The following is a 15,711-nucleotide window of genomic DNA, read 5'->3' as shown; positions in this document are numbered from 1 at the left end:
TATTTTTAATTGATTAGTATTGTCTAACTTCATAATCATATCATCTGCAAAGAGCAATGGTTTCCTTTCCTCACTGTTTATTACAATTCTTTCGTATTTTTCTTCTCTTATTGGTGTAATTAGCACTTTTAGTATAAAACTGAATAATAGTGGTGATAATGGTCATGCTTGTTTCACCACTGATCTTACTGGAAAAACATATAGTTTATCCCCATTACAAATAATGCTTGCTGATAGCTTTAGATAGATACTATTTATTATTTTAAGGGAAGTTCTATTTATTCCTATGTTACTGGTGTTTTAAAATCATAATGGTGGTGTATTGTATTAAAAAAAATCTTTTTTCTGCATCTATTGAGATAATGATGATTTTTGTGGACTTTGCTATTAATATGCTCAATTATGTTGATATTTTTCCTAATAGTGAACCTGCATTCTTGGTATGATTTTCACTTTGTACAGTGCATGATTTTTGTGACATATTCCTATAATCTCCTTGCTAGTATTTTACTTATTTTTTTTTTTGCATCCATGTTCATTTGGAAACTGGTCTATATTTTTCTTTATCTGTTGTTACTCTTTCTGGTTTGAATATATCTTCTTTTCTTTACCTGTTTTCCCAAATAGTTTATATAGTATTGGAATTACTTCTTCTTTAAATATTTGCTACAAATCCACTTGTGTAACCAACTGCTCCCAGGGATTTTTTTTTTTATGTAGCTCATTTATTCCTGTTCAATTTCTTTTTCTAAATATTCTGTTTCCTCTTCTGTTAATCTGGGCAATTTAGAATTTGTTAATATTCATCCACTTCACTTAGAATGTTATGTTTATTGACATATAATTTGAAAAATAATTCCAAATTTCATCTTCATTGATGGTGCATTAACCCTTTTCATTTTTGGTACTGGATAATTTGCCTTTCTTCTTTTTTTATGAAATCAAATTAATCAGTGCTTTATCTATTTTATGGTGTTTATTTTCATGAAACCAGCTCCTAGTTTTACATATTAATTCATTGGTTTCTTTTCAAATTTTTTAATCTTGCCTTTGATTTTCAGGATTTGCCATTTGGTGGCTAACTAGGAATTTTTAATCTATCCTTTTCTGGTTATTGTTTTGTTGTTTTAGCTGTATGGCCAAATCATTGATCAGTTATTTCTCTATTTTACTGAGGTAATCATTTAGAGATATAAATTTTCCCCCAAGTGAAGGTTTGGAAGCATCCCATGAATTTTGATATGTTGTCTCATTGCTGTCATCTTTAATGAAATTACTGATTGTTTGTATGATTTGTTCTTTGAGAAAATCTTTCTTTGGGACTAGATTATTTCATTTCCAATTAATTTTAACCTATTTTGGGGGTGGCCAGGTAGCACAGAGAGTAAGGGCACCAGCTCCAGTGTTGAGAAGACCTGGAGATCAAATCCCCCGCTCAGACACTTAGCATCCACCTAGGAACACCTGGCCGTGTAACCTTAGCAAGTTACTTAATCCCAATTGCTTAGGGGCAGCCAGGTGGCTCAGCGAGTAAGAGCACAGGCTCCAGTGTCGGGATGACCTGGATCAAATCCAGGCTCAGATACTCAGCACCACACCCAGAAATAATAACTGGCCGTGTAACCTTGAGCAAGTTACTTAACCCTGATTTCTTTAAAAAAAATTTAACCTATTTCCCATGGCTTCTAATTGAACACAATTTTATTGCAATTATGGTCTAAAAAGGAAGAATTTATTATTTTTTTCTCCATTCTATTGTGATGTTTTAATGCCCTGATACATGGTCAATTTTTGTGAAAGAACCACATACAGTTGAGAAAAAAGTATACTCCTTTCTATTCCCATTCAATTTTCTCTAGAGGTTTAAAATATCCAACATTTCTTAAGCTATATTCATCTCTTTAACTTATGTCTTGTTCATTTTATGGTTAGATTGATCTAATTCTAAGAAGGAAAATGTAAATTCTCCAATGGTTCAGTTTTACTATATTTCCTTTAAAAATTTTGATGCTATGACATCTGGTACATATATGTTTAATATTGATATCATTTCACTATGCCTGGTGTAATCTCCTGGTTTATCTCTTTTAATTATTTTTATTTTTCTTTGTCTTAATCATGATTGCTATCCCTGCTTTTTTTTTTCAACCCAGTTAAATCATAACAGAATTAGCTCCAGCCCCTAACCTTTACTCTGACTCTCTGTTTCAAAATGTGCTTCTTCTGAACAACATATTATTGAATTCTGGTTTTTATTCCATTTCACTATTCATTTCCATTTTATAGATGAGTTCCTCCCATTCACATTCACAGTTATGATTACTGTGTATTTCCCTCAATCCCATTCCTTCTCATTCATTCACTTTCTCTCTCTCTCTCTCTCTCTCTCTCTTTCTCTCTCTCTCTCTCTTTCTCTTCCCCTCCCCTCCTTTCCAAAAGTCTATAACCAGTGCCTATCTTAATGAGCTAATGGCCTGCCCTTCCATCTGTCTCCTCCCCTCTTCTCTTTTCACCTTCCTCTCCTTTCTCCCTGTAGGGTAAGATAAATTTGTATATCCAACTAAATTTGCATGTTATTCCCTCTCTGAGCTAATTCCATTGAAAGTAAGGATCAAATATTGCCTGCCACCCTGTTACTCCATCTTCCCCTTCACTGTAAAAGCTCTTCCTTTCACACCTCTTTTAGGTGAGATAATTTTCCCATTTTATATCTCCCTTACCTCCTCTTCCAGTGCATCCCTCCTCACCTCTTAATTTATTTTTAAAAAAATTATCCCATCACAGACAACACACATCCATGCCCCCTATTTATATATACTCCTAACTGCCCTAATAATGATAAAATTCTTAGGAGTTGCAAATATCTTCCCACTGAAGAATGTAATGATTTAACCTTATTGAATCCCCTATGATTTCTCTTTTATGTTTACCTTTTTATGCTTCCTTTGCCTCTTTATTTGTAAGTCAAATTTTCCAGCCAGCTCTAGTGTTTTTTATTAGGAATGCTTAAAAGTACTCTATTTTATTCAATGTCTATTTTTCTCCAAAAGATTGTACTCAGTTTTGTTGGAAAGTATATTCTTGGTTTTAATCCTTGTTTCTTTCCATTCCAAAATACCATATTACAAGTCCCCTCCTCTTCAAATATCGTAGTTACTAAATCTTGTGTCATCCTGACTGTGGTTCCTCAATATTTGAATAGCTTCTTTTGAGCTACTTTTAGCATTTTCTTCATGACTTGGGAACTTTGAAATTTGGTTATAATATTCCAGGAAGTTTTGATTTTGGGATATCTTTCAGGAGGTGATTGGTACATTCCTTCAATTTCTATTTATCCTCTTGTTCTAGGAGGTCAAGGCAGTTTTCCTTGATAATTTCTTGAAATATAATGTCTAGACTCTTTTATTTTATCTTTCAGATAGTCCAATAATATTTGAATTATATCTCCTGTATCTATTTTTCAGGCCAATTGTTGTTCATTCTTTTGATTCTGTTTCATTTGTTTTTCCTCAATTCTCACAGAGTCACTTTCTCCTTGCCCAATTCTAATTTTTAAGGAATTACATACGTTGGTAAATGTTTATAACTTTTTTTTTTCCTTTTGGCTTATTCTACTTTATAAAGAGTTCTTTTCTTCAGTAAATTTTTCTGTCTCGTTTCCCATTTTATCAATTCTGCTCTTTAAAGTGTTACTTGCTTCAGCATTTTTGTGCCTGTTTTACAAGCTCTCTTTAAAATTTTATCGCATATCTCTCCTTTCTTTCCCCAGTTTTTTTTTCCTGTACCTTTATTTGATTTTTTTAAATCCCATTTGATCTCTTCCAGGAATTCATATTGGGCTTGTGTGCAATTCATATTTTGTCTTGAGGTTTATCTTGTAGCTGTTTTAACATTGTTGTCTTTTTAGTCTGTGTTTTGATCTTCCCTGTCATTGTAAATTTTGGTTCTATTATTTTTTTGCTCATTTTTTCACTTTGATCTTATGTTAAAGTTGGGTTCTGTACCTGTGGTGGATAGGGCACTCTTCTAAGCTTCAGGATTTTTTGTGTTGCTGTTTTCAGAGCTTGTTATAAGGGTCTGTAAGTTTTTACTTCTTCCAACATGGTATGATCTAAGAGGAGGTATAGTCATTGCTCTTCTGTGTTCTGATCTTTACCTAGGAATGGACCTTCTTCCTCTGTAGTCAAAAGTGCTCACAGCCATGATGGCCCTGGAACTGTGATCATGCCCCCTGATCCCCTGCAGCTGCATGGATACCCTTTCTTCCTTGAAACTCAGGTTCCTTGTGAGTGACCACAGTCTTCTCCATACAGCAACATTGAGTAGGACCTCTATTCCCCTGTGACTACAAGCACTAGTGCTCCTCTTTGTCCTGTGACTGAGAACTGTGTATGGGAAATACAACAGGGTTCTGATCCCAGCATCAACAAAGGGTCCCCTTAAATTTTCTGACCAGTTATCCAATCCCTTCATTGTCTGTGGACTGAGAACTCCCAGAACTGCTGCTTTTCACTAATGTAGCTGTCTCTAAGTCCTGTTGCTGGCATTTCCTGAGTTTGGTGCAGCCAACTACTACCTTGATGTGACAGATCTTTCCTGCCAATCTTCTACATTGTCTTGGGCTGGAAAACTGTTTTACCTTGACCTTTGGTTGGTTTTTCTGCTCAAGAATTTGATTTGAGGTATCATTTTAAAGTTGTTTTGAGCAGATGTGGAGAGCGTAAAGGTGTGTTGCTGCCTTTATTCTATCATCTTGGCTCTGACTCCATTTTTTTTTTCAATTTTGAAAAGAGAATTCTAAGAAATGCTTGAAAGAACTCTGAATAAAGACATACAGTATTTAAGTAAAGATCAATCATATGCCATACTTAATCTTCCCCATCATCTTGTCCTTTTTGAAAGCACTCCTGATTATTATTCCCCTACATTCCACTGCTTTGCTTGCCTCATTCTACATTGCATCTTACTTATTTAAATTCAATTCCACATTTATTTAGTGCCAGTGAATTGCAAGGTGCTATGGTTTTCAAGACAAAAATTAAGTACTCCCTGCTTATGAATATCATAAGATATTCATATTTTTATTTATAATTTTCTCTTTTTGTTTTTAAAGATATATAGAGAGGCGGCCAGGTAGCACAGCGAGTAAGAGCACCGGCTCCAGTGTCGGGATGACCTGGGGATCAAATCTGGGCTGAGATACTTAGCACCACACCCAGAAATAACTGGCCATGTAACCTTGAGCAAGTTACTTAAGATGATTGCTTAAAAAAATAAAGATATATAGAACCAAAGAGTTGGAAAGTGCCCCAAATGTCATCTAATCCAAAGTCATGGCATAAGACAAAGCCTTTCAAAAGTATCTCTGAAAAATGATATTCCATCTTCCAATTCATAAGCATAATTAATCATATTTAACAGCAACCTCTTCCATTTCCACTTATGTCTAATTATGAGAGAGTTTTACCTATAATTAGTAGGTAACAATCTCTAACCCATTGGTGCAAGTTTAACCTGGTAGATTCAGGATTAAAAAGTCTGAATTCTCTTGTATATAACAACCACTGGAATACTTGAAAAACAATTGAAAAACATATCCTCACTAAGGCATAGACTCTAAGAGTGAAAATACACATAATATATTCTCTATTACAACCTTTTACTTCACCAGAATTCTTACGTAACACTTTTGACAAGTGGTCACTCAATCCACTTAAGGCACTGAGTGAAGGAATATCCCTTCTCTAGGAATGTTTTTTTTTTTTTTAATATTTTGACACTTTTAAGTTGTTGGAATGTCTTTCTTTATACCAAGCTCAAATCTGTCCCTATGCAGCTCATGGCCCATGTACCCAGTTCTCCCTCCTGTGACCAAAAAGAATAAATCAAGTGCCATACACATGGATAGGATTAGAACTTTAATAGTCTATACTTCTAACATCTTAGTCTGGTATTCAAGCCTCTCTCATTATCTCCCCAGATTTGTCTTCTACCATATCTTTATACATACTCTGTGCTCTACTTAAATCAAACTACTTTTTCCCCTCAATACAAATCCTGGTCTCTACACCTTTACTCACTTTGTCTACCTCTACCTAGGAAAATCTTGTCTATTTTACCATTTGAAAATTTAATCAGTCATCAGAAATCTCCACAAAACCAGTCCCTCCATGACGCCTTTATTGTTCACTAGGAGTTACTACTCCCTTCTCTGAACAGCCATATCAATGTACCTTCACCTCCTGTATAACAATCACCATATCTTACCTTGTGTTTTACTCACTTTTCTGGGAATATGTTTCTCAAGGTAAAGTAATAGATATATTTACTCATTTTTATACATTCCTAACAGTGACTCGTCACAATTATGCACTCCATAAACAATGTAAAATTCCACTTATTATAGTTTGTCTCATTGGAAAGGCTAAGGAAACAAACTCAGGTCAATTGGCTTTCACAAAGTCATGAAATAAGTATGATTTTAGTCACAAGACAAAAATCCTGCATCTCAAGAGGTCTAGATTCTAGACTTACCTCACACTGACTCTTCTGGTAAGATTTTTAGTTACCATACCAAACTAATAAAAATGAAAATAGGATAATGATAATCACTAAAATTTACATAGCACCTTAAGGGCTATAAAATATCATGTGCATATTATCTCACTTTATCTTCAAAATAACCCTGTGAGAGAGATGCTATTATTATCATTATTTTACAGATGAGGAAACTAAGACTGATTAAATATAATTGAATTGTCCAGAGTGATGGAAGTGATAAAGTGCTACCTAGGAATGTTAGGCATTTTTTCCCCTTTAAACATGTGGAAATCAACTTCAAAATTTAAATGGCCCAGGGAATTAAGGCCCAGGCCATTAATGTAGTTTCCTGATGGCCTTGGTACAAAACAGCCAGGATACAAGTGGCTGGGACTACTCCCTTAGGCTTTCAACTGCAGAACAGAACCTAGGATAACACACAAAGTTGTATTTCACTAAACTAATACCTTATTCTGAATGAACAAGTCTCCCTTGCTCTGAATATTCATTTCTGATATATGTAGATAAACTTCCTTTTTGTTAACTACTTGATGGATTATGAGTGTTCCATTTTACTTCACTGTCAGTATTAAACTATCAGGCCACAGATCTGGACAACACCAGCCACTGACTTCTCTAGCAACCAGCTACTAAAGGTCAATTGTTTGTTTGTTTGTTTAACTATTCTTACTTTATCTTTTCTTTGGTGGTTCCCATTTTTTTATGTGCTTCCTATTCCTTCCTCAGAGGTGAAAGATCATAATGATTATTACAAATTTATACAAATGGGAGGGAGATAAGATGTAGAGCAAGATACTCTACAACTGGCTCAATCAATTGGGAAATGGTTAAACAAAAATTACTGGGGTGGCTAGAAGGTGCAGTGAATGGAGCACAAGCCCTGGAGTCAGGAAGACCGGAGTTCAAATCCGACCTCAGACACTTAAAAAACAAAAACTAGGCGTGTGACCTTGGGCAAGTTATTTAACCCCAATTGCCCTACCTTCCCTCTCTAAAAAGCAAAAAAAAAAAAAAAAAAGAATAAAAATTACAGATTCTGAAACAGAACCATCTCAATTCCAAAATCCATGTCACAACTAGGGATGATCTATTTTTAAAAAATAGACTTTCATGGACAACTTTTGGTTTTGTATCACCTAGATTTTCCTTTTTATCCCTTCCTATCCTCTTTTCCAGAAGCCCTTACTCTTTTTTTTTTCAAAAGAAATAAAGGAGAAAGAGGGAAAGAACTCTAAGTCAGCCACTGAGTCTTTAACAAATTGGGGTGTATTTTCAATTTATTTTTCTTGTTTTATTGCTACTGCTGGCATTTCTATAACTATGCAATACAAAAGCTGGAAAAAGAAGCCTTTTGACTTTATTCCTGTAACTATTGGGGGATACTTATAGTATATCAATATTACATATAATTATAATGTGTGCTTTTGGTTCAAAAGAGACATTTCAAATAATATATATACATATACATATATGTATATATATTCATAAATAAACATATATATGATACTCTTTAAAATTTTTGCATGCCTATACTTTGTAGGATCTTTTTTTCGCATAAAGATGTGTATTCTATTAAAGGTCTTTCCTTCATCTATTAAGGTAAAGTGGTGGGTTTATGTTTTTAGTATTATTTGTAATGGGGATAAACTAGATGACTTTCCAGTAAGATCAGCTGTGAAACACGAAAGCACATTGTCACCAATATTATTCAGTATTGTACTAGAAATTCTAGCAATAGCAAAAAGAAGAAAAAGAAATAGAAGAAATCTGACTAGGGAATGAGGTAATAAAACTATCTCTTTTTGCAGATGATATGATGATATACTTGGAAAATCCCAAAGACTCCCCAAAAAAGTTATTTGAAACATTTAATAAATTTTAGGAAAGTAGGAGCATATAAAGTAAATACACATAAATCATCTGCATTCCCATGCACTACAAACAAAACCCTGCAAGAAGAGATAGTAAAAGAAGCCCCATTTAGAATGACCCTAGTCCAGGGGTGGGGAACCTGCAGCCTTGACCCCAGCTTTATTCTGTGAACTTTGGATTCAGTCAAAGGGCCAAACCTGAGGACCTAGAGGGCCACATGTGACCTCAAAGCCACTGGTTCCCTACCTCTGCTCTAGATAGTGTAAAATATGTGGGAGTACACCTTCCAAAAAAAAAAAAAACAAACCAACAACCCAAGAACTTTAAAAACAAAATTAGAAAAAAAAACAAAATACAAGCAAATCAGATTTAAATAATTGGAGAATTATTCGTGGATAGGCAAGGCTAATATAATAAAATGGTAATTTTACCTAATTCAGATATTCAATGCAATTAAATTTGCAAAAAATATTTTACTGAATTAGCAAAAAATATTTTGGAGTTTGGAAGAATGTTCAAAAGAGCAAAAGTCAAGAATATCAAAGGAACTAATGAAAAAAATAAGGAAGGAGGTTTAGTAGTATCAGACATTAAACTATATTGAAAGGCAGTAATTATCAAATCTATTTGGTACTGGTTAAGAAACAGAAAGATAGACCAATGGAACAGAGTAGGCATACAATTTACTATAGCAAATAAACACAGTAACCTTGTGTTTGATAAATGTAAAGATTTAAAATTTTAGGATAAGTAATCATTATTTTGTTTAAAAAAAACTGTTGGAAAAACTGGAAAGCAATATGGCAGAAATTAGGCATAGACTAATATCTTACACTATTTAGCAAGATCAGGTCAAAATGGATACATGACCTAGCTATAAAGAGAAATAATATAATAAAATTTGAAGAACAGGGAACATATTACTTATCAGAGTCATGAATAAGCAAATGCTTTATAAATAAACAAGAGATAGAAAGTAGAATAAGGTGTAAGGTAGATAATTTTATTTAAATTAAAAATGTCTTGTATAAAGAAAACAAATATAACCAAGATAAGAAGGAAAGCAGAAAATTGGGGAAACATTTATAGAGTTCCACAGATAAAAGTCTCATATCTCAAACAGATAAAGTATTTTGTAAAATCTATAAGAATATGAGTCATTCCTCAATTAACATATGGTCAAACAATATAAACTGTTTTCTGATGAAGAAATCCAAATAACCTAGTCATGTGAAAAAATCTCTAAATTATTATTAGAGAAATGAAAATTAAAACAACCTTGAGATATCATTTTATACCTGTCAGATTGGTTAAAATGACTGAAGAGGAAAGCTACAGATGTCAGAGATGACGTGAAAAACTGGGATACTAATTAATTGTTGGTGTACTTCTAAGTTATCTAGCCATTTTGGAGAATAATCTGGAATTATGCCCAAAGAGTTAATAAATTGCCTATACCCTTTGACCAAGTAATACCACTAGTAGGCCTATTTCCAAGGATGCATAAAGAAAAGGAAAACAACCTCTATGTTCTAAAATATTTATAGCAACTCTGTGGTGGCAAAGAACTGAAAATTATGGGGATACCTGACAATGGGGTAATAACTGAACATGTTGTAGTATATGATTATGATAAAATACTACCATGCTATAGGAAATGATGATCTCAATTATCTTATAAAAACAGGGACAGACTTGCACAAAATAATGAAGAGTGAAATGAGCAGAACCAAGAAAACATTGTATATAATAACAGCAATATTGTTATAAGAACTTTGGGTTACTAGTCATTTTGACTCTTATAAATAACCAAATCAACTACACAGAACCTATAAAGGAAGACACTGTCTACATCCAGAGAAAGGCCTGATAAATGGAAGTATGTACAGAATAGTTTTACATATATAAATATATTCACATCTTATGGTAACCATCTCTAGGGTGAAGGAAGGAAAGTATAAAAGGAAGAAAAATATATATGATAACTTCATTATATAATTAAAAGAAGACTAAGTTGTACATAATAGATTTGCAGTTTCATGCAACATCACCATTTTTATTTACTATGTGATGGAAATGCTTGCTTAATTTCCATAAATTAAAAATGAAATAAACAAAATAAAAAAAATTTAAAAATACAATAATTATGTTTTTGATGTTTTTGTTTTTGTTTTGAATACAATGATGGCTAGTTTCTTAATGTCAAACTATCCTTGCAGCTCTGATACAACTCCAATTTGATAGTAATGAATTCTTTTGGGATAAAATGATGAAGATTTTTTTTTTGCAAGGATTTAATTATAATTTTTAACTGATGTTCATTAATAATATTAGGATCTTCTCTTTACATGATTCAGACTTTTCTGCTTTAAGTATTAGGTATTATATGTATGAACTAGAAATTTCATAGGGTGCTTTTTCAATTTTCAAGAATAATTTGCTGAGTATAGGTATTTATTTTCATTTAAAAGTTTGGTAGGATTTTATAAATCCATCAAGACTAAAACCTTTTCTTTTTCCCTTTGGTAGCTCCTTTTCAACCAATTATATTTCCTTTTCTAATGTTGAATTACTTGATATCTCAATGTGGTGTGTTTGGGCATTTTTATTTTTAAAGTAATTTGGGGGGGGCATAATTTCTCTTAAGGAACAGAAAAAGTCGGGGTCTTTGCTATTATGTTGGGCTCCAGGCTTTCTTAGGACCTCTGGGAACCTAGAGGAGACATGTAGCCCATGGAAGAAAAATGCCTGCTGCACTATAAACATAAGCCATGCTGCCCACGAAGACACTTCTTTCCTGTACCACTTCAACTATAACCACTGTGGAAATATGACCCCAGCCTGCAAACGCCACTTTATCCAGGACACTTGTCTCTATGAGTGCTCTCCCAGCCTAGGACTGTGGATCCAGCCAGTGCCCTCAAGCTGGCAGAGGGAAAGGATCCTGAATGTTTCCCTGTGCAGGGAGGACTGTAACTAGTCCTCATATAGCTGCAAAGAGAACTGGCACAAAGCCTGGAAGTAGACTTCAGGGATTAACAAGTACCCAGTTGAGGCTGCCTGCCACCCTTTCACACTTTACTTCCCCACACCAGCCTCCCTATGTGAGAACATTTGGAGTCACTTTTATAAAGCAAGCTCTTTTGGCCAGGGCAGTGGCAAATGAATCCACATATGGTTTGACCCAGCCCAGGGAAACCCCAGTGAAGCTGTGGCTAAATATTATGCTTTTGGCTCTGCCCCAGGCATCTTTAGTTGGGGGTCCAGTTTCCCCTTCTTGATTTTGACACTGCTGTTGCTTCACATCAGGCATCAAATCTAACCAATCTACATGCAAACCCCAGCCAAGATTTACTCCCAGTCTGAGAACTCTGGATCCCAGCATCCTGCCTGACACAGTCTGACTCTCGTGAAACCCTGGCTTCCCAAGTTGAATTCTTCCCCCTCAAACCTGAACTGTCTGCTTGGAAACCTATACGCCCTATACTTTGGATTTCACTTGGAAATCTATACTTTGGATTTCACATTCCCCACCCACTACTGAGGGAATCAAGGAGGGAGTGCCTTCCTTTCTCCCCACTTTTAAGAAGCTCCAACCTCTTCCTCTGCATAGCCAAGTCCACTTACCCCCCTTCTCTTCTTTAGGGGAAATTAGATATGATTACTTCCCTCTCTAAAGTAAAACCCCCCTTACTCCTTTCCAGTAAGGACGATTTCATTGATTATATTTGTGTCCCTAGTACCTGGTCCATATATAAGTAGGTGCTTAATAAATGTTGATTAATACAAAAAAAAAAGGACAGAAAAAGTCTGTGTGGAAGTGGAAGAACTTGGCTCTCCTTTTAAAGGGCTGGGAGATGGAAAATCTCTCTATGTCTCTATGAGCTCTACAATATTAAACGGAGAACAGTATCATGTTGAACCTACTAAAAAGTAGTTGGGTACAATTTTTATTCTTGAAATCATACAGACTCTCTTTTGTGGATGATCATTCAATTTTAATACTATGTTAATTTAACAGCATCAATGTAGCCAAAATATAACATCTCAATGATGATTGTGTTCTGTACATATTCAGTACTGTGCCTTCTATTCACTGCATGAAGTCTAATTGAAAAATGATTATCTAACTTTCAAGACTGTAAAAAACTGCAGGCTACTGATCAGTGCTATACATTGGTTTCATCGAGAGCCAACCAACATTTCAAACCATTTTCTTAGGTATAAAGTGATTATAAAGATAAAGGTTGAGGGGCAAAGTTGATGAAATATTTACAGGAAGTCATTTATTTCTGAATCCCCCTACCCTTTTTCCTCATTTATCTTGAGACAGCATACCATTGTAGAAGATAACATGACAATGTGATCCCTATTAAATTCATTTCCTCATTTTCATTGTGATTAATCTAAGACAAAGACCACTATATACAGGAAGAGGGTCTTTTTAAAGCTCCAATGAAGGTTCAAAATGCATTAGTTTTTTTTTTTCCTTTCTTTTACTTTAAAATTTCCACATATGAAAAAGGAAAAAGATATAATGGCTTTCTCCAAACATTTTAAAGGACTGAATAAGGGATTTGAATCCATTCACAAAGAGTAGCTCCTTGGGATGAGGCTGCTCTTTTCTCATGTCCATCTACTCATGAAGAATAGTATACAAAAAAGCCCAAAACATTCAGTTCTGGTTTTCTATTTGTCAAAATATGGGATAAATTTTAGCCATAAGTCTAACATTTAGAGTAAGAGAATTCATCATACCTAGAAAAGAAAAACAACATTGCATGTTATAGTATACAAAGAGCTATAACAAGACAGATACTTCATTTTAAGGAAAAAAAGGCAAAGGAGAACATCTCTAAGAACCATTTGTTTTTAAGGAAAAAAAAAAGCATTTCAGGGCGGCTAGATGGTACAGCGAATAGAGCACCAGCCCTGGAGTGAAGAGGACCTGAGTTCAGATCGGGCCTCAGACACTTAACACTTACTAGCTGTGTGACCTTGGGCAAGTCACTTAACCCCCAAATGCCCTGCCTTTGCCTTGCCTTCCTCTCCCCCCCCAAAAAAAAGTGAAAAAAATACATTTCACTTTAAGTCTGATGATCTACACAAATTTAAATTTTATACTGAATCCTGGCTCTGTCAGTTCCATTATACATCTGACCTAAAAATCCTCTATTCTGTGCCTTGCTTTCCTTATCTGTAAAATGAGGAGGTGGATCTCTAAAGTCCCCTCTAGTTCATATGATTCAATGAATCATGAATGAGTGGAGAAGGGAAAGGTCAATTGCCTTGGACTAATGTGCGTATCATGCACAGCATGATTTCACACGGGTCTAGCTTGAAGAATTGTCACAGACTGATTATCTCTTGCTGCAACAAATTATGGCACTGCACACTAACACAGAATGTATCAAGGTCGTCCATTGGACAGAGCACTGGCCCTGGAGTCAGGAAGACTCATCTTCCTGAGATCACATCTGGCCTCAGACTCTTAGTAGCCATGTGACCCTGGGCAAGTCACTTAACCCTGTTTTCCTCAGTTCATATTTGTACAATGAGTTGGAGAAGGAATGGCAAGCACTCCAGTATCTTTGCCAAGAAAACCTTGAATGACATCACAGAGAGTCAGACAAAACTGAAGCAATTGGACAACAGCAACAAACACTAACACAGATTGATGGTCATTGAAATCAGAACATCTTTTCCTAAGAAATTTGGGTCTGAGAATCCTGATGAAGATAAAATACAAGGGACGCTGAGCCAGGTTTATTGGGGTGGGGGAGAGGGGAAAAGAAGGGGAAGGGAAGGCTTCAAAGTGGGGAGGGCAACAACAGATTTCAATTAATCTCATTGGAAGCCTATTTTCCAAGTTTGTAAGGGCCAGCCAGAAAAAAAGGAGAGTGCTACATTTGCATCACACAAGGTATATGCAAAACTGTTCAGGTAATAAAGGAAAGCAGGACTCAGTACTGGCTGAGAGCTTTTGTCTTCCCTGGCAGCCAGGTTCAGGATAAGGTTTTAAAGAAAACAGACTTCCCTGGATTGTGTCCTAAGGAAGAAAATGAACCAGCAAGCTTATAGTATCTTACTGCACTGAAGAGTTCTGCAGATTAATTACACCAGCACTAATTGCATTGTGTAACAGTAGCAGTTCTGCTGTTCCCCTTGTTCAGCTGTACTGTAAATAAAAACTACCTATGCCCAGCAGAATTAGCTGTTAGATGAATTCCATTATGCAAGTCAAGGATTAACCACCTGTCATATTTTTATTGCGGAAATATTTTGGGTTGTAATTATCTGTGTTGTCTCATCCACTTGTAGGTAAAGTGCAGGATTCTCCAGGGACGAGCTCTGATTTACATGACTGCTACCAAGTGAAATTTGGGAAACACTTTAGTTTATAATTTTGATGGAGGATGTGGAGAACAATTGAGCCACTAGGGAGAAGAAATTCTCAAGGTATGCTATTCAAAGATGTTACTGGTAATGATAATGAGTCTGCAACCACCTTTAGTGCCCTGAATTGTCATCAAAAACATTATCTCACTTATGACTCTTTACCCATTTTTTCATCTGCCCAGTCTCAGAGGTAGAAGGGCTGTGCCTTCTCAATCATCCTAACCTTTCTTCTGTGTCCCAGATCCCACCTCTTTACCATTAGTTAGAGGCTGCTTCCACATTTATCTTTCTTCTAATAGGTTATTTACTTTTCCTTTTCTTTTGAACTTTAAAAAATTAACAAGCATTGATGTTTTTTTCTCTCTCTCTTTCCCCTGGCACTTACCTGCTTAAAAAAAAAGAAAAAAGAAATAAAATCTTTATTACAAATATACATAGATAAACAAGACAAATTCCCATAAGGGCCATGCTCAAAAAACTATGTCTCATTCTGCCTATTCAGTCCATTGCCTCTCTGTGATAATAGGTAATAGACTGCATCATCAGAGGTCCTCTGGAATCTTGACCCAAAGGAATGCAGTGTGGTTGTAGCAGCAGCTGATAGATCAAGATCTGGTTGCACTGGTACACAGAGAGACTATTACAATGTTTTTGGAAGAGGATAGTATATAATTTATATAAAGTGGGTACCTGTGGTTACTAGGAGCCCCAAGGATAAGGCCAAGAATGCATGGTGAAGTCTAAAGTTGGAGTATGTTGGTTCAGTATTTAAAAGTGTGAGCAAGGTAGGAAGAAATTTGTAGAATTAGGAGCTAAGGAAAAACATATGCAGAAGGGTTCCATGTATAAGCAAAAAGAGCTAGTTTCAGAGTAGGGGGA

At 35.2% G+C, this 15,711-nt stretch overlaps 1 protein-coding gene and 1 pseudogene across 1 annotated transcript in view; one reads left to right on the top strand and one right to left on the bottom strand.

Moving 5' to 3' along the window:
- Window positions 1-15,711, bottom strand: part of LOC138176033 (membrane-associated guanylate kinase, WW and PDZ domain-containing protein 2-like) — a 1,726,709-nt gene that overhangs the window by 1,216,972 nt on the left and 494,026 nt on the right. The window lies entirely within an intron of this gene.
- On the top strand, window positions 11,075-11,714 carry LOC138175959 (folate receptor alpha-like; annotated as a pseudogene).

The sequence above is a fragment of the Petaurus breviceps genome, unplaced genomic scaffold (genome assembly GCF_028583685.1).
Source record: "Petaurus breviceps papuanus isolate PSGF00001 unplaced genomic scaffold, PetGlider_PUasm1.0 80, whole genome shotgun sequence".
In the NCBI taxonomy this organism is placed as follows: domain Eukaryota; kingdom Metazoa; phylum Chordata; class Mammalia; order Diprotodontia; family Petauridae; genus Petaurus; species Petaurus breviceps.
The sequence above is the reverse complement of the archived record's forward strand: the minus strand, read 5'-3'. Positions and strand labels throughout refer to the sequence as shown.